At 49.0% G+C, this 23,258-nt stretch overlaps 1 long non-coding RNA gene across 1 annotated transcript; it reads right to left on the bottom strand.

Annotated features, from left to right (window-relative positions):
- Positions 1 to 457: 457 nt before the first annotated feature.
- LOC120890386 (uncharacterized) lies at positions 458 to 21,241 on the bottom strand. The gene is made up of 3 exons (XR_005734592.2): positions 20,616 to 21,241; positions 1,921 to 2,020; positions 458 to 648 (listed from the first exon to the last, which is right to left on the bottom strand). It is a non-coding gene; the product is annotated as an uncharacterized LOC120890386 (long non-coding RNA).
- Between the last annotated feature and the right edge of the window lie 2,017 nt (positions 21,242 to 23,258).

Here is a 23,258-nt window from a genome sequence, read left to right as displayed (position 1 = left end):
CTAGGCTGCCTCTCAGGAGAAGGGTACACCCGGAGTTGCTCAGTGCGTGACACATACCGCTGTGGCCTAGAGTGGAAAGCACACACAGACACCCTCCAAGGGAGAGGAAGGCACATTCCACGGATCAGGTTGAGGCTCCCCAAGCACCAGCCAGAACCTACTCTGAATGTGGAGTAAGAAAAACCAGGGATCCCAGATATCTGAGCAGCCCCACGCCACAGGGCATCCAGCTTCCCCGGCCATCTTCAGGGGCGCTCATCGCGCAGTCCCTGTGCTTACCAGCGCCCTGGCTGGGAGGCAACCCCTGCTTTCCTGTGATATTGTCCATATGTAAGGACAGTTGCCCTTCAGTACCATGGGGATTAGGACACCGCTCCCCTGCTGGCAGGATGCTGGTCCCTACGTGAGAGGACGTGGCATTTACATGTGACCACCCCCCACCATCTCCAGGCACCTCTGGGTTGCTCATATCTAACGTTTAATGCTGTGTAAGCAGTTGTCATACTGTATTACTTAGGGATAATGACAAGAAAATAAAAAGAGGATGGCCAAGCTGTTTTGCTTTTGTTTTTCCAATATTCTTCATCTGGAGACGGTTGCATCTGGAGATGAGGAACTGCAGGTAGGAATAGGCAGGGCCAACTGCACCTGGAAATGCACACGTGACATGTTAGGCGTCCTTTTTGCCTAAATCTGAGGTTTTGATTTAATGTTGGTTTGGGTCAGCTGGTTCAAATATTCTGTATCCCATTCTTATTAGGTCACCTACTTCTGAAGGAGTGGTTTTTGGAACATGCCTGGTGGGGGTCAGGGTGACAGGGAGTAGTCGGAGTTTGTGCGGCCGTTGTCCTAGCATCAGCCGCTGGTTCAGAAAAAAAAAATCTATCACAAATACCTTCTGTTTTCTCAGGTGGTTAAAGCACTCAATAAAGGACTTTTAGGAAGTGCAGCTGTTTCTGCGTGTTTCCTTGGAGGAAAAAGATTACTAAAAGTTATTTTATAATAATAAGCAAAGAAAAAAGATCAGATCATGTAAAATGCATCTGGGGTGGGTAGCCATAACAAGACAGGAGAGGTCTCTTGAGGCTCATGACAATGTTGCTTTGGCCACTGGAGAACAGAGGAGCTCTCGGGCACACAGTGGGAAACGGGCACACAGTGGGAAACGGGTGGAGTGGACACAATACTTCTTTATTCTGCCTGCGCCATCTCCTAGACACACATTGTTTAGTTGAGGAAGAATATGTGGTGGATTCGTATTTCCCAAGCTTGTGCACTGTGATATTTCTGGTCTCATCTGGCAGGAAATTGACTGCCCCCTTTAAACAGCCTATTTCCCCTCCCCTTGGTGACGAGATTTGCTGAGCAGAGTGAAGCAACAGGACACCACGTGACTTCCAAGGTCAAAGGATGGTGGTCCCACTTGGTGTTTGGGGTCTCTCCCTCTCTGTTCCTGTCTCTGTCTCTGTTTCTTCTGCCTCTCTCTCCCTCAGCCTCCTACCTCCCTGTTCCCCTTCTCCCCTGTGAAGGCCCCCCCCCAGCCCCAGCCACCTGCTGTGAGTGCCCAGAGGACAGCCAGGCCCTGTCCCAGCCAAAGCTGCAGGGCTCTCAGAGAAGGGCTGAGAAACCCAGGAACATGGTGGGAGTCAGCCACGGGCGAAGACGAAGGTGGGGGAAAGGCTCTGAGAGAGGGGGAGGAGAGGACAGCCACTGGGGTGACTCTGCAGGGACAGCTGCTGCACAGTCAACGTGACACTCTGAGAGCATGGGGGGGTGCAGACGTGGGCGTGAAATCCCCACTTCTCTAGTAGAAAGCCCACGGGGAGCACCATACGTGAGCAGGGTCGTCCTGAGGTGCGGCAGGATGGTGGTCCCCAGCGATGGCCGAGCCCTAATCCTGTGAACCCATAAGTTTGTTACCTCATGTGACAAAAGGGACTTTGCAGGTGTGGTCAAGCCGATGACCTTGAGGTGGGAGATGATCCTGGTTGATCCAGGTGCCGCTGCTCTCACGAGGGTCCTGCAAGGGTGGAGGAGGAAGGCGGCAGAGTGAGAGGAGGAGACCAGGAGGAGAGGTGGGACAGGGGTCGCTGGCTTTTGAGACAGAGGGGCTGTGAGTCCAGGGACGCAGCAGCTTCTAGAAGCTTGGAAAAGTGGGGAAAGGGATGCTCCCTGCAGCCTCCAGAAGGAATCAGCCCCGACACCCTGGCTCCACGTCAGACTGGCCTCCAGAACAGTGAGGCCATAAATACACATCGTGCTGCTAGGTCTGTGGGATCCCTCCAGCAGCAGCAAGGTCAGGGTCAGGGAACCACTCAAGGTTGAGACTGTTCTCTGGAGGAGAGGAGTGGACAGAGGGACCGTTCTTCCCCATCCTGTGCCTTTCCTTTGTACATAGAATTCTAATGTCCTTCAACTGTGTGCATCTAGTTCTCTGTGCATCTGTGTGTGCTGGTTTGGCTCATGTGCTTAAGGCTCGGTCCTGTGGCACTGCTGGGAGGTGGTGGCACTTTTACAAGGTGGGGACTTGTGGGAGGAAGTTGGGCCACTGGAGGTGTGACCTTAGGGGATATTGGGACCCAGTGCCTTTCTGTCTCTCTTTGCTGATTATAGTACTTACACAGACGAAGCAAGAACAATTCAGCAATCGATAGGAGATTAGTGAGCACCTACTGCATGCCCTGGAAATACCAGGTGAGCTGAGGGGTGTGCTGAAGTGTCCCGGCCCCTGGACTCCAGCGTCCATCAGTCCTGCTGGGCAAGCGCTCCTCACCCATGGCAAGACCTGCCTCCTCCTCAGCAGCTGTGCTGGCTCGGAGACCACAGGCCCAGTGGGAAAGCCCGGGAGGGTGGTGTCGTCAGAAGAAGCTGTTTCCTGGAGCGCTGGACCTGAGCTGTCCTTCAAGAGCTGGAATCTGACGGTGGCGGCGGAGGCCTCCCAGGGGAAGTGAGAGCCACTGTGCGTGGACATGGCAGAGACCAGCCTGAAGTCCCACAGGGAGAGGAGTACGCAGTCCGCAGCTCTGGTCCCCAGCTGCGGGGGCCAGGCACGCAGCCACTGCTCAGACTCAGAGCATTACGTTAGAAGACCCGGGGCTCCTGTGAGCAGGTCCCACGTGGAAGAGCCAGAAGAAGCCCGAGGTGCCAGGAGCTTCCAGGTGACAGCGACCCTCCCTCTGGGATAGCTTGTCTATCACTGAGTCGCTCAACAAATACTCTTCCAGCACCTCCCACATTCCAGGACCACTCCAGGCCCCAGGAACCCTGTAAGGGACAGGACAAGCCGGGAGCCTCCCCTGGGGCTCACATTCCGGCAGAGGACGAATACCCACAGCATTCACACCAGGGGAGAGCAGGGGAGTGTTGTTCAGATAGGCGAGCCGGCACACAACTGAGGAGCAAGGGGGTGGTTGTGGGCACGACCACCTCAACTGACCACCATGCCATCCCTGGTGAATCTCCACCAGAACCAAAGCAGGCCCCAACAACACTCCCAACCCCAGGCCCAGAAGAAACCATCCAGATGTTCGCTCCTGTTTCCTGGTCACGGGTCAGCCGCCAGCTCGGCTTGCAGGCCATTTGTCAACCGCGCACCAAACCAGGGTGGGCAGTCTCCAAAGATAGCTACAGACACGTGGTGACCTCCTTCACGTCAGCTGCCAAAAAAAGACACGTGCGAGTTCCGAGAGCAGGCAGTTCACGAAGGAGCCGAACACTCTGTCCCCACCTCCCGATACAAGGCTGTGCAGCTGCACACGTGGAGGCCCCCGGAGTCGGGCCGGGGTTGGCGCTGCTAACTCTGGAAACAGCACACATGTGTGGGGACCTCAAGGGCTAGTCCACCTGTGCTTATCTTTTGGCAGGCTGTTCTCCTTATAAAGGCACACACATGCCCCTGCCACTCGGGCCAAAGGAATTCAGGCACGTCCCCTTGGAGCTCTGAAATAACACTCCCCATCCAGGGGCTGCAGAGGGAGCCGGGTCTGCAGTTCAGCTCAACTCGCCGAGAGTCTGCAGCAGGAGTTTCACTCTAAAGAACCAAGGAAAATGGGTTGCAAATGCAGATCCCTGGGTCCTTCCAGCCAGAGATGTGGGCTCACGCCATTGATCGGAAGAAGCTGGAGATCTACAATTGCTTCAGGGGCCGAGGCCGCAGAACACACTTCAAGAAACTGTTTTACACCCAAAAACTAGTGTTGGGGGCAGGTTTTTAGAGATGTCGCTTCCTAAGGAGTGCGTAGTCCAAAAAAAATAGGACCAAAGTACACAGCCCTCCAAAGGTCCTCCTGCAAGAGACCAGAAGAGGTGCTGGGGGGAGGTTCCCAGGCCCTTACCTCCAGGGTCGCCCTTCCCTGTGGAGTTGTGGGTGTGGTTTTATCTCTTACTGTGCACTATGGTCATACATAATAATGGGATTGTTATTACAGACTGGTACTTGCACACAACAGAACCATATGACATCGTCATTTTCTACCCTCTGTACCTCCCTCTTCCCTCCTGTCCTCCCTGCCCCTGGGCCCTTTCCTCTATTCTATTGTCTCTCTCCTATTTTTATGAGATCCTTCCTCACCTTTGTTTTACTTTCTCCTCTTTAGCTTCCACATGTGACAAAGATGTATCACCCATGTAGCATGAGATTCTCCTGTTTCATCCATTTACCAGCAAATGCCACAATTTCATTCTTCTTTATTGCTGAGTAATATTCCATTGTGTATATATACCACGTTTTTTTTTTTTATCCATTCATCTGTTGAAGGGAACCTAGGTTGGTTCCACAATTTAGCTATTCTGAATTGAGCTGCTGTAAACATTAATGTGGCTGTGTCACTAAAGTATACTGATTTTAAATCCTTTGGATAAACTGAGGAGTGGAATAGCTGGGTCAAATGGTGATTCCATTCCAAGTTTTCTCAGGAATCTCCATACTGCTTTCCAGAGTGGTTGCACCAATCTGCAGTCCCACCAGTCATTTATGAGTGGACCTTTTTCCCCACATCCTCACCAACATTTATCATTACTTGTATCCTTTTTTTAAACATATTTTTTAGTTGTAGATGGACACAAGATCTTTGTTTATTTTTATGTGGTGCTGAGGATTGAACCCAGTGCCTCACACGTGTGAAGCAAGCACTTTGCCACTGAGCTACAGCCCCTGCTCACTTGTATCCTTGATAACTGCCATTCTGACTGGAACGAGATGGAATCTCAGTATACTTTTAATTTGCATTTCTCTAATTGCTAGAGATGTTGAACAGTTTTCCGTATATTTGTTGACTGATCCTATTTCTTCTTCTGTGAAGTGGCTGTTCGGTCCTTTGCCCATTTATTAGTTGGGTTATTTGTTTGTTGGTTTGGTTTGTTGGGTTGGTTTTTGGTGTTAAGTTTTGGGAGTTCCTTGTATGTCCTGGAGATCAGTGCTCTGAGGTGCAGGTGGCAAAGATTTTCTCCCACTCGGTAGGCTCTCCCTTCACATTATTGATTGTTTCCTTTGCTGTGAAGAAGCTTTTTAATTTGATTCTGTCCCATTTATTGACTCCTGATTTTCCTTCTTGTGCGTTAGGAGTCTTGTTGAGGAAGTCAGTTCCTAAATCAGCATGATGGAGACTTGGGCCTACTTTTTATTCTGTTAGGTGCAGGGTCACGGATTTCCAGTTTTCTCAGCACCATTTGTTGAAGAGGCTGTCTTTTCTCCAATATATGTTTATGGCACTTTTATCCAGTATGAGATACATGTATTTGTCTCTGTGTCTTCTATTCTGTACCCTTGGTCTACACGTCTGTTTTGGTGTCAGTACCATGCCATTTTTGTTACTATGGCTCTGTAGTATAGTTAAGGTCTGGTATCATGATGCCTCCTGCTTCAATTTCCTTCCTGAGGATTGCTTTAGGTATTGTGGGACCCTTAATTTTCCAAATGAATTTCATGATGTTTTTTTCTATTTCTGTTAATAATGTATTGGGATTTTAATAGGAATTACATTAAATCTGTATAGTGTATAGCTCTGTATTATAATTTAAAGTTGGACATTGTGATGCCTCCAGAATCGCTTTTTTGCCTTAAGATTGCTTTAGCTACTCTGCATCTTTTATTCTTCCAAATGAATTTTAGGACTGTTTTTTCCTAGTTCTGTAAAGAATGCCATTGGTATTGGGATGAGAATCGCGCTGAATCTGTAGGTAACTTTTGGTAATATGCTGGCTGTCTTAAGAGTATTACTTTTGCCTATCCATGAACATGGAAGGTCTTTCCATCCTCTTGTGTCTTCTTCAATTTCTTTTTCAATGTTCTGTAATTTTCACCTCCTTGGTTTTATTTACTTCTAGGATTATGGGGGGGCTTGTTTTGTTTTTTAGGATTTTGTGAATGAAATTGTTTTTCTGATTTCTTTTCTAGCAGATTCATTATTGGTGCACAGGAAAGCTATTGACTTTTGTATATTGATTTTGTGTTTTGTGTGGTCTCTAGACTATATTCTAGAAGGCTTCTGGTGGAGCTTTTTGGATCTTCTAAGTATAGGATCATATCATCTGCAAACAGTGACAAGTTGACTTCTACATTTCCTATTGTACTCCTTTGACTTCCTTCTCTGATACTCTGGCTAGAACTTCAGTTCTGTAATGAATAGGAATGCTGAGAGCGGACATCTCTGCATTGTTCCAGGTTTTAGGGCAAATGCTTTCAGTTTTTCCCGTTCCCTATCCTGTTGGCTTGGGCTCTTCATACACAGCCTTTACGAGGTTGAGGTAAGTTCCTTCTATTCCTAGTTTCCGCAGCGTTTTTATCACGGATTTCCAGTTTTCTCAGCACCATTTGTTGAAGAGGCTGTCTTTTCTCCAATATATGTTTATGGCACTTTTATGCTGTTGTTTTAAACTCTACTTTTCACTATGTTCATTAAAATTACAGTCTTGGATCAAAAGTCCCTTCCCCTTACCCTGTGATCATGATTTAAATTAGCTGTTATTTGCAAAAGAATGTAATGAACTTAAAGGCAAGGAGAGGAACGGGAGCGATGATCAGGAACACAGATAGCGCCAGCATCCAAGTTTCCAAAACAGAGGTTTCTAACGCTGAGGTCCACCAGTGGGCGGTGGGGCCACCTCCACACCTGGCCAGAGCCCTGATTCCTGGGCTCCTGTTCCCTTCCATCCTCTCCTCCTGCTGGACCAACGTGACTCTGCCTCCTCTGGGAACTGAAGCAAGAGATGGAAAGTCGGGCTTCCCACTGACACAGACCTTCCATGAGCTTGGGACACCCACCACTGCTGGCCCCACTGGGGCCTCCCCAGCCTCTCTGGCCGGCTCTCTCCTCCGGGTTGGGGTGCGTGCCTGCGCAGCCCTTGCACACACAGCCAGCACTCGGTGGCATGTGTGACACAGGGAAATCCATGCCCAGAGGGGAGTGTGCCTGGAGGCCGGTGGTACCCGTGAGCCACGCGACACCACGTGTGGCGAACACTTGAAGGGGGCCTTGGATTTATGTCCAACAGAAAATATAAAGCCAAACGCTTGAGCCCGACTCCCCCTCCCACTGTTCCTAGGACCCACTTCCACACACACCTTCCTGAATTCTCATCCAGGAAGTGGTCTCAGCCCTGGCAGGAGAGCATGGCAGGGAGGACTCTATTTTTATATCTACAAAAAAAAAGAGCCGTGACATTACAAGTGTTTGGATCTGTGAATTAACAACATGGAACTCCGTAACATTAAATCCCCCCTGGACGCTCAACAGAGCTCCTTACTGAAAAGAATATGATTCCATGGAATGCAAACTGCCCTGGAAAATCTGGGGTGTGTGGTTGCCGTAGTAATTGATGCCTTCTAGAACAGACCCATGCTTGGCTAATTACAGCCTTCTATTTTTAAACTCATCTCCATTCTTCTCCCCCAACCCCACATCTCTCACACGACTTTAGCAGTAAAATACTATTACTGTTATCTGCACAGCCTGTGCTGGTCTCAAAATAGCTTGTTTGCAGCCTGCCTGCAAGGGGGGCGTCGGTTCTGCCGGCACAAGAAGCGCAACTGCTTTACAGAAGGGATTCAGGCCGCGGCACAGGCTCCTGGGGCTGAGCTCCTGGGACCAGGGGTCCAGGGTCAGGCTGAAGCCTGCCGTGACCGGCCCCCAGTGCCTCAGGGCCGAGGCCCAGGTCTCGCGTGGCCTCGTGGGAGCTGTGTGGTAGCATGTCACAGTGTGAGAGCAGAGAGCACGGAGGTGACCTGAGGCTCTCCAGAGCTTGCTCGACTGTCAGGAGGGCCCCAGGCCGTGGGGAGGAGCACCCCAGCCCTGGGTGACTTTGGCAGCCTTCCAGGATCCATGCTTTGCTCGAAGAACCAGGGCCTGCAACATGGCCTGATGGCCTGTCCTTCCCCCAGCAGCGCTGCCGGGGCCCTGGAGATGGACGGAGACGCCCAGGGAGCGCAAGCTGCTGCCGTGGGACAGCCAGCCCCTCGCTCACTGCGTCCCTTTCCCTGGGACTGTCACAATCGAGCACCACAACACTGAGGGCTTCAGGACAGGAATTTCCTCTCCCACGGTTCTGGGGCTGGAGGTCTGAGACCCACGTGTCAGCAGGACTGTGGTCCCTGGGAAGGCGAGGGGCAGCACCTTGCAGGCCTCTCTGGGTCCTGTCATCTTTGGAGATCCTGGATTTGTGGAAGCAGCGCCAGATCTCTGCCTTGGTCTTCACAGGTCCCCCGTGGGCACCTGGTGTCCATCTTCCCTTTTTGCATGGACACCAGTCATATAGGGTTCAGACCCGCTACACTATGATTTGTCTTTACCATTTACATCTGCAACAACCCTGTTTCCAAATACGGTCACGTTCTGAGGTCCCGGGGTAGGACTTCAACATGGATTTCCAGGGACACACTCCAACCTTAACAATTGCAGGCCAGCGGCGAGGGATGCAGCTTCACAGTGAACCAAAGGCTTCAGGGTGCCCGGTTGGAGGCGATGGCCAGGGGAGCTGCGGGGGCGGGCTGGTAGCCAGCATTCTGTGACCGGCTACAGGGGCGTGCTTGACTCTCTCTGCTTGTCTTCAACTGAAAGCGGAGGCAAAAATTAGATCACTAGCTGACAATGACAACACCCTGGCCATTGAGGGTCAGCTGCACGGACAGTGTGGCTTCCAGGGCTGGTCACTGCAAAGGTTGCAGATCAGAGTCCTGATTTTATACATCTGGTACTGCAGGTAACTACTTCTATGTCCGTGTCTCAATGCAAATGCTGCCATCCGTGAGCCTCGGGATGCTGTGAGGCTGGTGGCCGGAACAGGCTGGAGGGTCTGGGCAGGTGGACTGGAAAGCCCAGGGCTGGGAAAGCACATCCCCACGAGAGCTGTCCACACTGGCCGTCCCAGAGGGCAGACCTACTCGGACCCTCGCCCCCGGCAGAGGCCAGGTGTGACCTGGGTCCCCTCCTGCAATCTGCCTTTCAGTTTTGCAAGTCTGAGCACAGATGTGCAGCAGGAGAAGCAGAAACAGTGACCCCACGGCATCTGTCCTCCGGTTTTAGGGCCTTAAGACTCTTTAATGTGGGAGCTAGTTGTCGATCTGTACCACATTAGACCTAAGAAATGTTTTAAATATAAAAAAATGACATGTTTACATAAATAACATTCTTATGAAAAACAAACCAAAGGAAAACGTCTGTGGGTATGGATCGTCCTGATGGTCCGCGGGCCCTGCGGTGCCCAGCTGACCAGGAGCGGGCTCACTCCAGGTCTGCTTCTGCCTTCAGGCTCTTTTGCTGGCACCTGTTGGGAACCACGGGAAAATGTCACCTCACACGTGGGAGAGTAAAACAACCTGGTAACACTCTAGCATTATCATGGAAAAATGTTTCACCTTGCAGAACCCCGAAAAGAAACTTGGGGACCTAGGATAGGAGTCCCCAGATGACTGCCACGTACACATGTGTGTGTGACACCCAGGCAGGGCGGGAGGTGCTAGGAGGGAAGGGCAGCCCTGTCGCCAGAGGACATGGTGGCCATGAGAGAGGACTATTAGGGACCATCTTCATCAGAGAGAGGCGCAGCAGCTGAGAGGTAAGAAGGTTCAGACCCACGTCCACGTCGAGGACTTTCTGTCTCCCACCTTAAAAAAGTAAAAAGCGCAAAGAGTAAGAGCCACGCAACAAGAGACAGAGCCACCGCTTACTGTTAGATCTGTTTCCTCCACCGGCTCCGCCATGAGGCATTTAGCAATGATCAGATCCTGCTTTAACCTGTGGGTGCAGGGGAGCAAGAGGACAGCCCCGACTGAAGGCACAGAGACCTTGGCCCACCATGCAGCACACAGCACAGACCCCAGCCCGCCACACAGGGCCAAGAGCACAAGGGCTGCTCAAGCCCACCCCCATTCTCTCCCAGCCTCTCCCCTCTCCATCCACCTCCTCTCCTTTTCCTCCAGTGGCTCAGGGCTTTGTCTCTGCTTTTCTTTCCGCTCTGACCATGGTGTAGTCCACTCGCTGTCTTACGGCTCATGGAATATTCAAAATGAAAGAAGTAGCCCACCTCCTGCTACAGGAAGACCAGCCGGTCAGGGCTGAGGAGGAGCTGAGCAGGGGACACTTGCCCAGTACAAGTGAGGGCCCGCTTCAATCCCAGCATCAAACATAATAATGATTTTGTGTTATGTGACTTTCACCTCATAAAAAACAATGGATGTCCTTCTTTAACATCTACTTTAATTTTCCAATTATTTAATCCTACATAAAATGTTTATGCCAGTAATGTTTAAATAAGGGAGAGTGAGTCCGTAACTTCCGGTACTCTAATGTGATCCAGGATGAGTGGTTAGCTTTTAAGGAAAACTTTACAAATCATGTAAAGTTTCCAGAGGTCTAGTTCCAAATTATTTTAAAGCATAAAGAACAACAAATTAAGTGCAGATGCAACCATAGAGAAACAGATACAAAGCTCAGTTCTTAAACTGCAGGCTTGCAGCTACAGAAGTCACTTAGTAGAAGAACACACACACACACACACACACACACACACACACACACACACACCATGTGCAAACCAAGCAGTGCTTCTACCTCTATCTCAAAGGACCAAGACAAACAGGAGGAGGAATTTGCGGGGAAAGGAAATACATAAAAGAATGAAATTGGAAATCCAAAGTATTAATCAACCATAGCTGCTACAATGCTGTGTAACAAACATCCCCAATGTTCAGTAGCTTATAGTTGAGTTCTGCTGTGCTTCTGCTAAAAAAGCTAGCATTCCAGTCTCTCTCCCTGCTCTTTCCATGGTAAACAGCAGGAACCCAGAGGCAAAGAAATCCACACCAGGGGAGGCCTCTGCTTACAGTGTACTTGCTAACGAGCCACCAGCCAAAGCCAGCCAGCCCGTGAGACGGACATCAAGGTATGTCTTGTGCCCACAGTAGAGGGCGACTACTGCTGAGCAGTATTCCCACTCAGGGCAGAAGAGAGCAGTGGAGGTAAAATCTGCGGGGCAGCATCTTCCAGGAAACTTGGAAAGCTTTGATTCAAAGCCTGGTGCATAGCAGAGACACCACGCAGGGAACGTTTAGTAAGAGTCTCCCACCAGAACAGATCTTGAAGAAAAGGAAATCCATCTCCAGCTCTGCATTTTGAAACACATCCATTACAACAACAGAGAGAGGGCACGCGTTGCAAGGGAGACTCCAAATCGAGTCATCCTGCCTGAGGGTGGCTGGCCAGTCTGTACTTCAGCCATCTTCCGGGGGACGCAGCATCTGTCCTGCTAAAGTGCAAGTTAAACACAGCGTCTCCGAGGTTCAACTCCCGTGCTTCTGAAGAATAAATCAGACACTTTCTTATGAGCTTATCATTGGCCGTGAGTGTCATTTCCTTTGTGAAGTGTGTGCTCCTATCTTGTCCCCGTTGAGTGGGGCTGTTGTCCTACTGAGTTCCAAAGGTTCCTTCCTGAAAGCACTTCTTCTTTGCCTTCTGGAGCGCCCTCTGACCCCCGAGTTTGGGCCAAGGATCCACTGCGGGCTTGTTAGCGAAGGCTGACACTCGCCTTCCTGTGGACGTCCAGCTGGGCTGCACCATTTGTTAAAGAGATCGTCCTTTGCCCGACTGACCTGCCTGGCACCCTGCTGGACATCACTTGATCGTGGGCACGGATCTGTCCCAGAGTCTCCGAGTCACACCGAGGACCTATTTGCCCATTTCTCTCCCGACACACACGGTCTCCATGTGCTTGTAGACACAGTGAATCTTAAAACTTTGTTCTTGTTCAAAATCATTTTGCACATCTTCTAACAATTCTATAAAAATGGCATTTCTATACAATCTGCAGGTTCACCTTGCCACATCCTTGGGAGAGCCTCTGGGGAGACAGACGCCCAACAATTGTGAATCTTTAACCCCAGCCCAGGTCACCTCCCTGCATTTGTTTAGGTCTTCTTTAATTTCTCATGAAATTATTGGAATTTTCAAGGAAGAGGACTTATACAAAACTTCTTGAAGTCTTTCAAATGTTTAATCATTATTTAAAAACTTAAATGATGAAATTTAAAGCCTATACCATCTATAACAGCATCTAAGCAGCAAAATCATGCTGGCTCATAAAATTAACTGGCAAGGATTTCCTTCCTGTTCATTTTCCAAACACATTTGCATAACATGAGTATTGCTCATTTCACACATGTTGGAAGGATTGACCAGCAAGGAACTTAGAAGGAATTCCTAGGCAGTTGTGTGTGTGTGTGTGTGTGTGTGTGTGTGTGTGTGTGTGTGTGAATGTAAATTCAATTTCTCGACAAGTACAGGGAGAATCAGATTTCTCTATTTCTTCTTATGGCTGTTTTATGAACTGCCATCTTTCAAGAGTTTGAGCATTTCAACTTAGTTGCTGAATTTACTGGTAAAAACCTGTTCATAACATTTTCTTCCCTTTTGTTGTCTTTCAGATACATAGTGATGCCTCTCTTTTATTCGGGATATTAACAATTTGGGTTTTTTCACTCAATCTCCTGAGGTATTTATGAATTTTATTAATCCATTTCAAAGAGCTAGTTTTGCTTTCATGATTTTCTCTAGTTTCCCCATCTTTTCGTTAACATTTATTTCTGCTCATGTTATTTTTGTCTTCCTTCTACTTATCTGGAGTTTGATCCGCTTTTCAGGTTTAGCTGTATGGCCATTGCGATCAACTTTTCTTCTTATCACAAAAACACAGAGAGAGAGAGAGAGAGAGAGAGAGAGAGAGAGAGAGCGCCATAGGTTTCCCTCTATGCCCTGTTTTAGCTACATTTCACAAATTTTTAAATCCTTCTTAAGGGATTTTATGTTCTTTAGGCACAGTATTTCATAAAAAATAAAGAGGTCAGTAGGATTATTCACAAAAATTTTTTTTTTGTACCAAGGATTGAATTCAGGGACACTTAACCACTGAGCCACATCCCCAGCCCTTTTTTATATTTTCTTTAGAGACAGGGTCTCACTGAGTTACTTAGTGCCTTACTTAGTTGGTGAGGCTGGCTTTGAACTCACAATCCTCCTGCCTCAGCCTCCTGAGCCTCTGGGATTACAAGATCATCTTTACTGGTTGTTTTGAGTACTGGTTGTGTCAGTTATGAAAAATGGATTTCTAAAATCTTAACTAAATTGTAGATTTGGAAATTTCTCCCTCTAGTTCTGTTGGGCCTTCCTCCGTGTGTTCTGAAGCTTCATTAGGTGGACCCACACTTGGGTCGCTAGGCCTTGCTGTGTTACCTCTTGCACTACAACACGCCCCTCGCGTTCTGCTTACATCCCTTTCCCTCTGGCCCCCGCGTGAATGTGGCTGGTCCAGCTTTCCTAGGGTGAGGGTTTGCATGTTGTACCTTTTCCTTCATTTAACTCTTTCTTTTTTTTAATTTTTTGCTGTTGTCGACGGACAGCAAGCCTTTATTTTATTTATTTTTATGTGTTTCCGAGGATCGAACCCAGTGCCTCACAAGTGCAAGGCGAGCGCTCTGCCCCCAAGCTACAGGCCCCTTCCTTAAATCTTAACTTGGTCTTTATAAAACCACGTCTCCTGTCAACTAAATGTTGAATCTTGCCTGTCTGTCTAGTCTGACAATCTCTACCTTTCAAACAGAGTTTTTATTTCCATTACATTTAGTAGAGTTAGTGAAATGGCTGAGTTGACTATAGTCATGCTATATGTTTTCCATTATACGAAGTTTTAGAATAAGTGAAATTGATCTATGGTGGAAATAACAGAACCGTGGTTGGCGAGTGGTGTAGGTAGGGACTGATGGGAGGAACATAAGGAATCTCTTTGGGGTGATGACGATTTCTGTAGCTTCACAGGTGTTAGTTACATAAGCCAAGACTTATTCAATAAACACTTAATATTTGTGCATTTCATGCATGCCAAAGTGTGTGGAGGTGAGGTCTATAGACAGATGAGTGAGACGTCTTGAGAAATGTAGAAAGACACAAGAAATGGGTAGATACTAGATCTCAGAAATAGAGTAAAATGTCAGTTACATCATCAAAATATTTGCCAGGGTTCATCGCACCATTCTCTCACCTGATTGTATTTTTTGAGATTTTTTTATAATAAAACGTTAGAGGAAAGGGGGATGGGTCAGTAATACCCGTGAACTAGAACTGATCGTCCTGTAAAATCCAACTTGAATGTGATCTGTCCTTTGACTCCATCCCAGTCTTCCAGAAAACCAGAGAAACATGTTAAATGCTGCTGAGAAGATGCCTCTGGAAAAACCAGCCCACAGAAGACAATGCGATAAACAAGCCAGTCTCTCCGTTTCTTCTAAATAAACTTCTGGGGGGAAAAAGAGATGGGATTAAAGAGATTTAACAAATTGACCAATTGCAAGATGTGAAATTATTTGGACATTTATGAGCAATTAGAAATTTGAATATCAACTTAATACGTGATTTTTGAGGGAAGAGTACTGGAGACGGACCCCAGGGGCACTCCACCACCAAAGTTCATCTCTGGAACTTTCTATTTTGATAAATTTTGAGACAGGTCTTGCAAAAGTTGCTGAGGCTGCCCTCAAACTTGTGATCCTCCTGCCTCAGCCTCCCGAGTCCCTGAGATTACGAGCGTGTGCCATCACACCCAGCTCAGGGGTGATGATTTTAAACAATTATATCTGAAGATGTGCCAGGGGTGCCGTGATGGTGTTTATTTTCAGGACTTATGTTTTAGAGACACATATTAAAATATTTACAGATAAAATAACAGGTTGAGATTTGTTTCGACATAATATAGACAGAGGAGTTGGTGAGAATAGAGGCTCATCAATAAGTGGGTATGGGTAAATCCTCACACAGATTTTTTCTTACATATAATAATAAGCTTTGAAAGGGAGAAAACTAAAAGCCAATGGGTGAAAGGTTGGATCCCATTAGTAATACCTGAAATGCAAATTAAGGCATTATATTTTTTTATCACAAATCTGATAAGTTTATTCTAATTTTCGATTTTCCTTGGTAATATAAAGTTGTATTTTATCTCTACATACTGTATATTTTAAATAGAATACTTAAATAATGCTCATTTGATAAATGCAAACAATATCATAAAAGTCTAGGGAAACACTGAAGAGTGTTTATATGACCCTAGGGATAGAGGTCTGTTTCAGCATGACAGAAAAGTTAAAGACTAAGACACGAAATGTAAAATGCTCATACTTCAAAGCCATCATAGACAAATGAAAGAAGGCAGGGCAAACTGGAACCATATTTATAATATATGTACCAGACATGTGGTAGTTGCCTTAATATGTAAAAGTCTCTCAAAAATCAATAAGAGGGCTGGGGTTGTGGCTCCATAGCAGAGTGCTTGCCTCACACATGTGAGGCACTGGGTTCAATTCTCAGCACCACATTAAAAAATAACTAGGCAAAAAAAGACATTGTAGCCCTGTATAACTAAAAAATAAAAAAAAAATTTAAATCAGTAAGAAATGGCCTCAGCTGCATGAGTAATGTTATTTGTGTTTGGTGCTTAAATAAGTTCATCTGTAGAATTTTACTACCTTTTTGTGTGTTTTAGATATAAAATATCTAATGAAAACAAAAAAAAAAAAAGAAAACCCCCAAATCAATAAGAAGAATAAACAAGTAGAAAATTGGTCCACATGTGAACAGAGGCTCACATCCCCAACCATCGTAGGCACAGCAAAGCCAGAGGGCAAGCAGCAGGCGGGATGGGGCCTTGCCTGAGGTACTGGGGAAGCCCAGTCCCTCCCGAGGCTGCCTGAAGTACTGTAGCCTTGGAACACAGAGGCACACGCTGTTCAGAAATGCTGCCTGTAGGATGTTATCCTACAAAAGCAACTAGATACGTACATGGCTATATGTCAATTTTCATTGTTTTAAGAGTTTACTAAATTAAAAAAAAAAAAAAAAAGAGCTCTGTGCACATCCAGGGGCTTGGTTAGACAGACTTAGTGACCCCGCTCCAGGGGACAGCACGCAATCACCAGAAGGACAGGTGAAGGGTCTCTCGACTTGTCTGGAAAGACTGTTCGTGACGAATGACAGACAGCTTTAGGAAACTGTACAAGCATCCCATGTCAAGACACGGCGTCTTTCACGTCTCATTTTTAAAATGCTTCCCTTGGCGCCCTGTTTTCATGTGAAGTTCCAGGAGCACTGCCTTCAGAATATCTCTCCACTGTCCAGAAGTCGTGGGGGACCCTTTGCTTTCCCATTTATCCCCTCTACCTGGGGGCTCTATCTTGGTGGATGCCCTGCTTCTCCGCTCAGGAGTTGGAACCCACAAGAGCTTCCTCAACACGCCTGCCCGCCCACTCGCACTCCTGCACCCTTCACAGTCCCGCTCTGGGGGACACCCGAGCCCGTCCCGAGGAAGGCCGAGGGCACGAGCTGCCCGTGGGCATCTGGCCGTGGGGCCCAGGGTTTGGCTTGTGAGTGACAGCACTGAGCCAGGAGCAGCCAGGGACAGAACAGGTCCATCCAGGAGTGGCCAACGTGGATGCTAAGGGGCCTGGGCCAGACCATGAAGGAGGAACCCGCTCCGGGTGGCACAGGGAGGCGGAGAGAAGCCTGGGCAGCTGGCACGGAGCTGCTGTGGGACTGCTGGCCAGGCCCCTGGCCCTAACCCCAGCACCCCCCGGGAGCGGTGGGCTTCCAGAGCCTGGCTGTGCCCCAGGGAACCTGAGACGTCTGCAAGACCCTCCGGTGCCTGCAGGAAGTTCCAAAGCACCCCATTTGTGACCCATGAGTCTTATGACAAGTGTCATCAAAGCGGGGTTCCAGGCACTTAGAACTCTGTGTCCCTTGCTCCTCTGCTTTGCTTTCTTTTGGTTCTTTTGTTTCATCCTGTTTGCGGTTCTGGGGATCCAACCTCTCACGTGTGAGGCAAGCGCCGAGCGGCACCTCCACCCAGACAGGGTCCTGCTAACTGCTCAGGCCTGCAAACTTGAGAACTTGCCATCCTCCCGACTCAGCCTCCCAGTCACCGGCATCATAGGCAGGCGCCACGGAGCCTGGCTTATGGCTTGTTGCCTGCCTCCTGATGATGCTTTTGCCCCTCCTTACACATGATTTACTCCCTCCATCCTAAAAAGCACACTCATTTTTTTACATTGAAAATGAACCCAGACTTCAAATCCATGGGTCCATTTATGCCATGGAGCAGTTTCTTATCCTTCCTGCAAAGATCTTGTGAATTAATGGCCCATCGGACTGTGGGGGATTATGTCCGACTCCAGGACAGAGGGTGGTGGGCACTCAATAATCGTTCTCTGTGATCAACAGGATTATTATGCAGAAACCATAAACGACTAACACCTTCAAGTCGAGAAGCAATAAAAGGCCAGTTCTGATGAGCTCAGTTCCTCACAGGTGTCACCAGCCACCCAACCACGGAGCCGCAGTAAGGACGCTCCCTCCAAAGGTGAACGGACTGCAGAGAACCGAAGGCCGAGCCCCACAGTCTTCCAGAGAAGGGTCCAGGTTCTCCAACAGCCTGATCCGCGGGAGGAAAGGTGAGGAGGACCAGGTTTCCAGCAGAGGAAGCGGCAGGTAAGAGGACTCAGGGGCAAGGCCTTGCAGACACCCCTGCCTGCGGGCCACAGCCCAGGCAGCGTCAGGCCACGGGCACAGCTGGCGCTGGTACCCACTGCCCTCCGACCCATCCTCACAGAGCAGGCTTTGTTTTTGTTTACTCAAACGGCACAGACATGAAGACTTCTCCCCCCGTCTGGTTGTCCATCCAGACGTCTCTCTGACTGTAGGACCCAAATGCCCACATCCCAGCCTGTGTTCCAGGGGTTTCCTAGAGTTCCAGAACCGGGGGGCAGTTTGGATCCTGGCCTGGAAATCTTCCGTGGGGACTTGACCTTGCCTCTCTGTTTCCCACCCCTCTTCCCAGGTCCCCTGGAAAACAGAACAAAACACAGACAGCCCCCATAACACGTGGGCCAGCCAGACCCCGGAGCACCCAACAGACCACGGGTGGGAACACAGAAGCCCAGCTACTGTCTTTTCCACGCTTTCTCCGTCTCTGGTCAGAAAAGAAGATCGGCAGGTCAGGCAGCATGGACTCCCGTTCCCCAGCCACCTGCTCCAGAACCTTCACCAGTGCCAGCTGTCCCTGTGCAGCTGCTCCCTGGGGTCACCTGGGGGGGCCTTGGTGGCCGTGGAACTCCAATCCACACTGCAGGAACGAGAGAGAATTCCACCCAGGGTAAAAATAGAGCCTCGCGCTGGGGTGTGGCCCAGCGGCAGGAGCAGGGCCCTGGAGACCATCCCCAGCCACAGGAACAAACAAAAACACAGCACCTCGGGGCAGGGGCTGGGGCTCCGTGGCAGAGCACTTGTCCAGCAGGTGTGGGGCACTGGGGGTCATTCTCAGCACCACACATAAATAAATGAACAAAATAAAGGTTAAAAAAAACACAGCAGCCACTTGCTTATAGGCGACATGCCATCACCCAAAGCCCAGACAGTCTGAGGACACCACTGGTGCAGAACAGCAGGCCCAGAAGTGCTGGGCACTCCACTGAGCTAAGTGCTTCACCAAACTCCCTCGAGTTTTGTGTGTCACCGTCTGCAACAAAAAATCTGCACAAAGAAGTAATCACGGTCAATTAAACTGGGTCAGACAAACTTCAGATAAGAGACCTACGTATGATGATGATGACGATGACGATGACAACAACGATGATAAATAGAATGTCCTCAGCTCTTTGTTTATGGCTCAGACCTGGAAAGTCCCCCAGAGGCTCCTGTGTTGTAGGTTTGGTCCCCAACACAGCAATGTCCAGAGGTAGGGCTTTTAGGAAACGATGGGATCGTGAAGGTTCCAACCTCATCCGTGGACCCATCCATGTGATGGACTAATCCTCTGAACGGACTACAGGGAGCTGGTGGGGGGTGGTTGAAGAAAGTAGGCCACTAGACCTGTGTCTGTCCCTGCCCCCACCTCTCCTTCCCAGTCCCTCCACGACGTCCCCACCATGGGGCCAGCCAACCGTGGACTAAAACCTCTGAAACCATGAGCCAAGTAAAACCTCCCTTCTCTAGCTTTTCTCGTCACAGTCATGAAAAGTTGACCAACTACCCAGGGGTTGAGCTGGCAGCCCTGGCAAGAGACCCAAGAGGAGCCGGGCACAACCTGTAGCATCTGAGTCTGGACCACAACAGGAGGCCACTGCGGTGGATGTGTCCTGTCTCTAAATAAAATACAAAAAGGGCTGGGGATGGGGTCAGTGGTGGAGTGCCCCTGGGTTCAATCCCCAGTATGGAAGGAAGGAAAGAAGGAAGGGAGGGAGGGAGGGAGGAAGGAAGGAAGGAAAACCCGAAAAGTGTTCCTAAAACAAAATAAAAATAATCCTCAATGAGACCTCAGAGGTGCAGGGAAAAGGAGTAAGAAAAAAGGATAAATTGTAATATAGGTTAGTCCCCAAACTAGTGATTATCTAAAATCAACAACAACCTATTGTGACCTAAAACATACAGAATTACAATATGATCATAGCAGCACATAAGTTGAGCAGTGTTCACAGTTTAATGTCCTAAGATCCTTGCATCGTCTAGGCAGAGGGTCAAGTGCTAAATGACATCAATGTTTAATAAATGCATGCCATGCTTTGTAATCTGCATAGTAACCACTAAAAGAAGAGCAGGGTGTTGTACGGTCTCCAGACTAATAGAGGGCCTAGGAAACAATTGAAAATATCTAACCAGTCCAAAGGCAAGAAGAAAAAGTGCATAGAAATACTGAGAGAGGGCGGGATTTGGGTTCCAAATAGATCAGTATTATATCAAATCTAAATGGATAAAAGATCCGATTAAATAGAAAACACTTTCAAACAACTACATAGCACAAAACCAAATCGCCCAATTTAGAAATGAGCAAAATACCCGAACAGATATTTTTTCAAAAGACATACAAATGGCCAACAGGTCGACTGGAAAAATGCTCACCCCCACTAATCATCAGAGAAATAAATCCAAATCAAAACCAGAGTCAGATATTCCCTGCCTTCCTTAGAATGGCCGCATCCCAGGGACAGGCACCGGAGGCGGAGAGAGCTGCCAAGACATGGAATCAACCCACTGTCCGGCGAGCGATGAAGGGCACCGAGAATGTGCCTGTGTGCACAGGGGGATACTCACCACCTTCAAAGGAAGGGAGTCCTGTCGTTTACATGGAGGAAGGAGGAAGGAAAGGGGTTTGTTTCCCTTCACTCTATTAGTGAGGCCCGAAGCAGCTCAGATCCTGTCTCTAAATAAAACACAAAGAAGGGCTGGGGACAGGGCTCAGTGGTCCCAGAGGACAAGCACCGCCTGGTCTCACTCACCTCGGGATCAGCAGGGCTGAGCTCAAGGAGGCGGGTGCGATGCTGGCGGCCAGCCCTGCTGGCTGATGACGGTCCTGGACAGGAAATTCCTGCACAGCTGGACAGGAGGAGCAGGCCAAGGAGCTGATCCTGCAGCCCGGTGGGGTGGCCGCCCTGCGCCTCTCCACGAAAACACCAGGCAGTGCCTGTGGCCATTGGCCAGTCTAACCACGCCTGACGGTACACCCCGAAACATCCCGCCATGCGACAAGACATATCGCCCCACTTAAAATACAGAGGTGACGCAGAAAATGACTGGATCAAAGTGTGACACCCAGCTAGAGGGTGTTGATGCAACGCACCCCCCACGAGGAGGGCTAAGGCCAAAGGCGGAGGACAGAGCCCTCGTGCGAACACCAGAAGACGGCTGGCCCGAGCATCCCTTGCTCCCAGTATTGGGGTGTCACAGTCCCAGAGGCCAGGAGCTGAGCAGCGCACCTGCATTCACTTGGGGAGGTGGAATCTGGGTCCAGACGGTGACGTGGCCCAAGCTGTCCTTCAGGACCTGGAGGCCTCTGATGCCCATGGCCCTGTAATTCAGCTTCCCTTGGACATGTCTGCCTGCAGTGAGCACCCAGCTCCACAGTGAAGGGCTCAGCCCAAAAGAGGGTCTCCAACTTCCCAGCCAAACACAGACCCTGGCCCTTCCATCCTCCCACTGACGACCTCCATGTCAGGCTCCTGGACCTTCCCCTCAGGCTTGGTAATTTGGTAGAAGAGAACTCGGGAAAGCACTTCACATACAGTAACCGGTTGTCCCAAAGAACAGTTACCAAGAGTACAAAGGAGTGGCCAGATGAAGAGGGGCTTGTGGTGAGGCCCCACGCTCAGGAGTTTCCATCGCTGTGGCTTGGGGGTACACTGTCCTCCTGGCGTGCAGAGCCTCTCCCACCCAGAAGTCCCCAAGCCTCGTCATGTAGGGTTTTCATGGAGCTGTATTACACAGGCGGGGGATGGAGTCACTGGCCTGTGGGATTCAACCTTGCTCCTCCCGCAGGCGGAGGGGCAGGAAGTTCACGCCCTCCCATCATGGGTTGGTCCCCCCGACAACCAGCCCCATTCTCACTACCCCATACTTGGATTGGCTGGAAAGGAGCCTGTGGGAAATTACAAGGGATACTCCTCCCACCCCCTTGCTCAAAGTTCCAAAGGTCTTAGGAGCTCCATGCCAGGAGCTGAAGACAGAGACCAAATATATCGCAATATTAATTATGTTTCAATAGCACACATTCCCACTAAAGTCAGGAGTGAGGACACCCACTATGCCTCTACCACTTCACCGTGCATCGGGATGATTAGCCAATATAACTAGATAAGCAAGAGCAACAAACGTCCGGTGTTGCAATGAAAATATAAAATACCACTATTTGCAGATAATATCATTGCACACCTGAAAAATGCAAAAAGACTCCATAGACAAACAACTAAAACCAATGAGAATTTAGTAAGATGTGGAATAACATAAAAATCAATAGCTGTAGCCTGGCATAGTGGTGCATGCCTGTGATCCCAGCAACCCAGGAGGCTGAGGCAGGAGAATTGCAAGTTCAAGGCCAACCTGGGCAACTTATCGAGACCCCCCATCTCAAAATAGAACATTATAAAGGGCTGGGATGCAGCTCAGTGGCAGAGCACCGCAGGGTTCAAACCCCAGTGTTGAAAAACCTTCAGACATTCATATGCCAGGCAATTAGAAGAGAAAAAGCCATTCAAAACAGAACAAAAATACCTCAGCCTGAACTTGGCAAGAACTGTGTAAAACTTTTATAAGAAAAACTTCAAAACAATCCTGAAGGATACAAAAGTGGATTCAATAAATGAAAAGACATGTCCTATTCATGGATAAGCTGACTTGAGATCAAAAGTCAGTTTTCCAAACTCAATTTATAATTTACAGAATTTTCTTCTTAAATTAGGTGTATTTATTTTAAAATTTATATGGCCGGGGGCGGGGGGACAAGCAAGGCACCAAGAAAACCCTGGAGAGAGGAGTGGTGGAACTGGAACAGCAGCTTGCTGTGTTAGTCACCTCTCCATCACTGGGACCAAACACCTGACCGCAGTAACTTAGAGGAGGAAAAGTGGTTTTGGGCTCATGTTTCAGAGGTTCAGTCCATGGTGCCTGAGTCTGTGGTTCTGGGCCCAAGGAGAGGCAGAACATCAAGGTGGCGGAAGGCTGCTTTGCACATGGTGTCCAGGAAGCAAAGAGAGATAGGGAGGGGGCTAGGGCAGAAGCGCCCTTCCAGAGTGCACCCTTCTGCCTCGATTTCCCACCAGTCAGTCCATTCAGACTAGGACTGGGTTACCATCCTCGCACTCCAACCACTTCTCCAAACATCCCCGAGTTCACACAGGAGACTTGGGGGACACCTCTTATCCCAACCAGAACATCTGCCAATATTACAATGCCCTCAGAGCC

The sequence above is a fragment of the Ictidomys tridecemlineatus genome, chromosome 3, assembly GCF_052094955.1.
Source record: "Ictidomys tridecemlineatus isolate mIctTri1 chromosome 3, mIctTri1.hap1, whole genome shotgun sequence".
Classification (NCBI taxonomy): Eukaryota; Metazoa; Chordata; class Mammalia; order Rodentia; family Sciuridae; genus Ictidomys; species Ictidomys tridecemlineatus.
The sequence above is the reverse complement of the archived record's forward strand: the minus strand, read 5'-3'. Positions and strand labels throughout refer to the sequence as shown.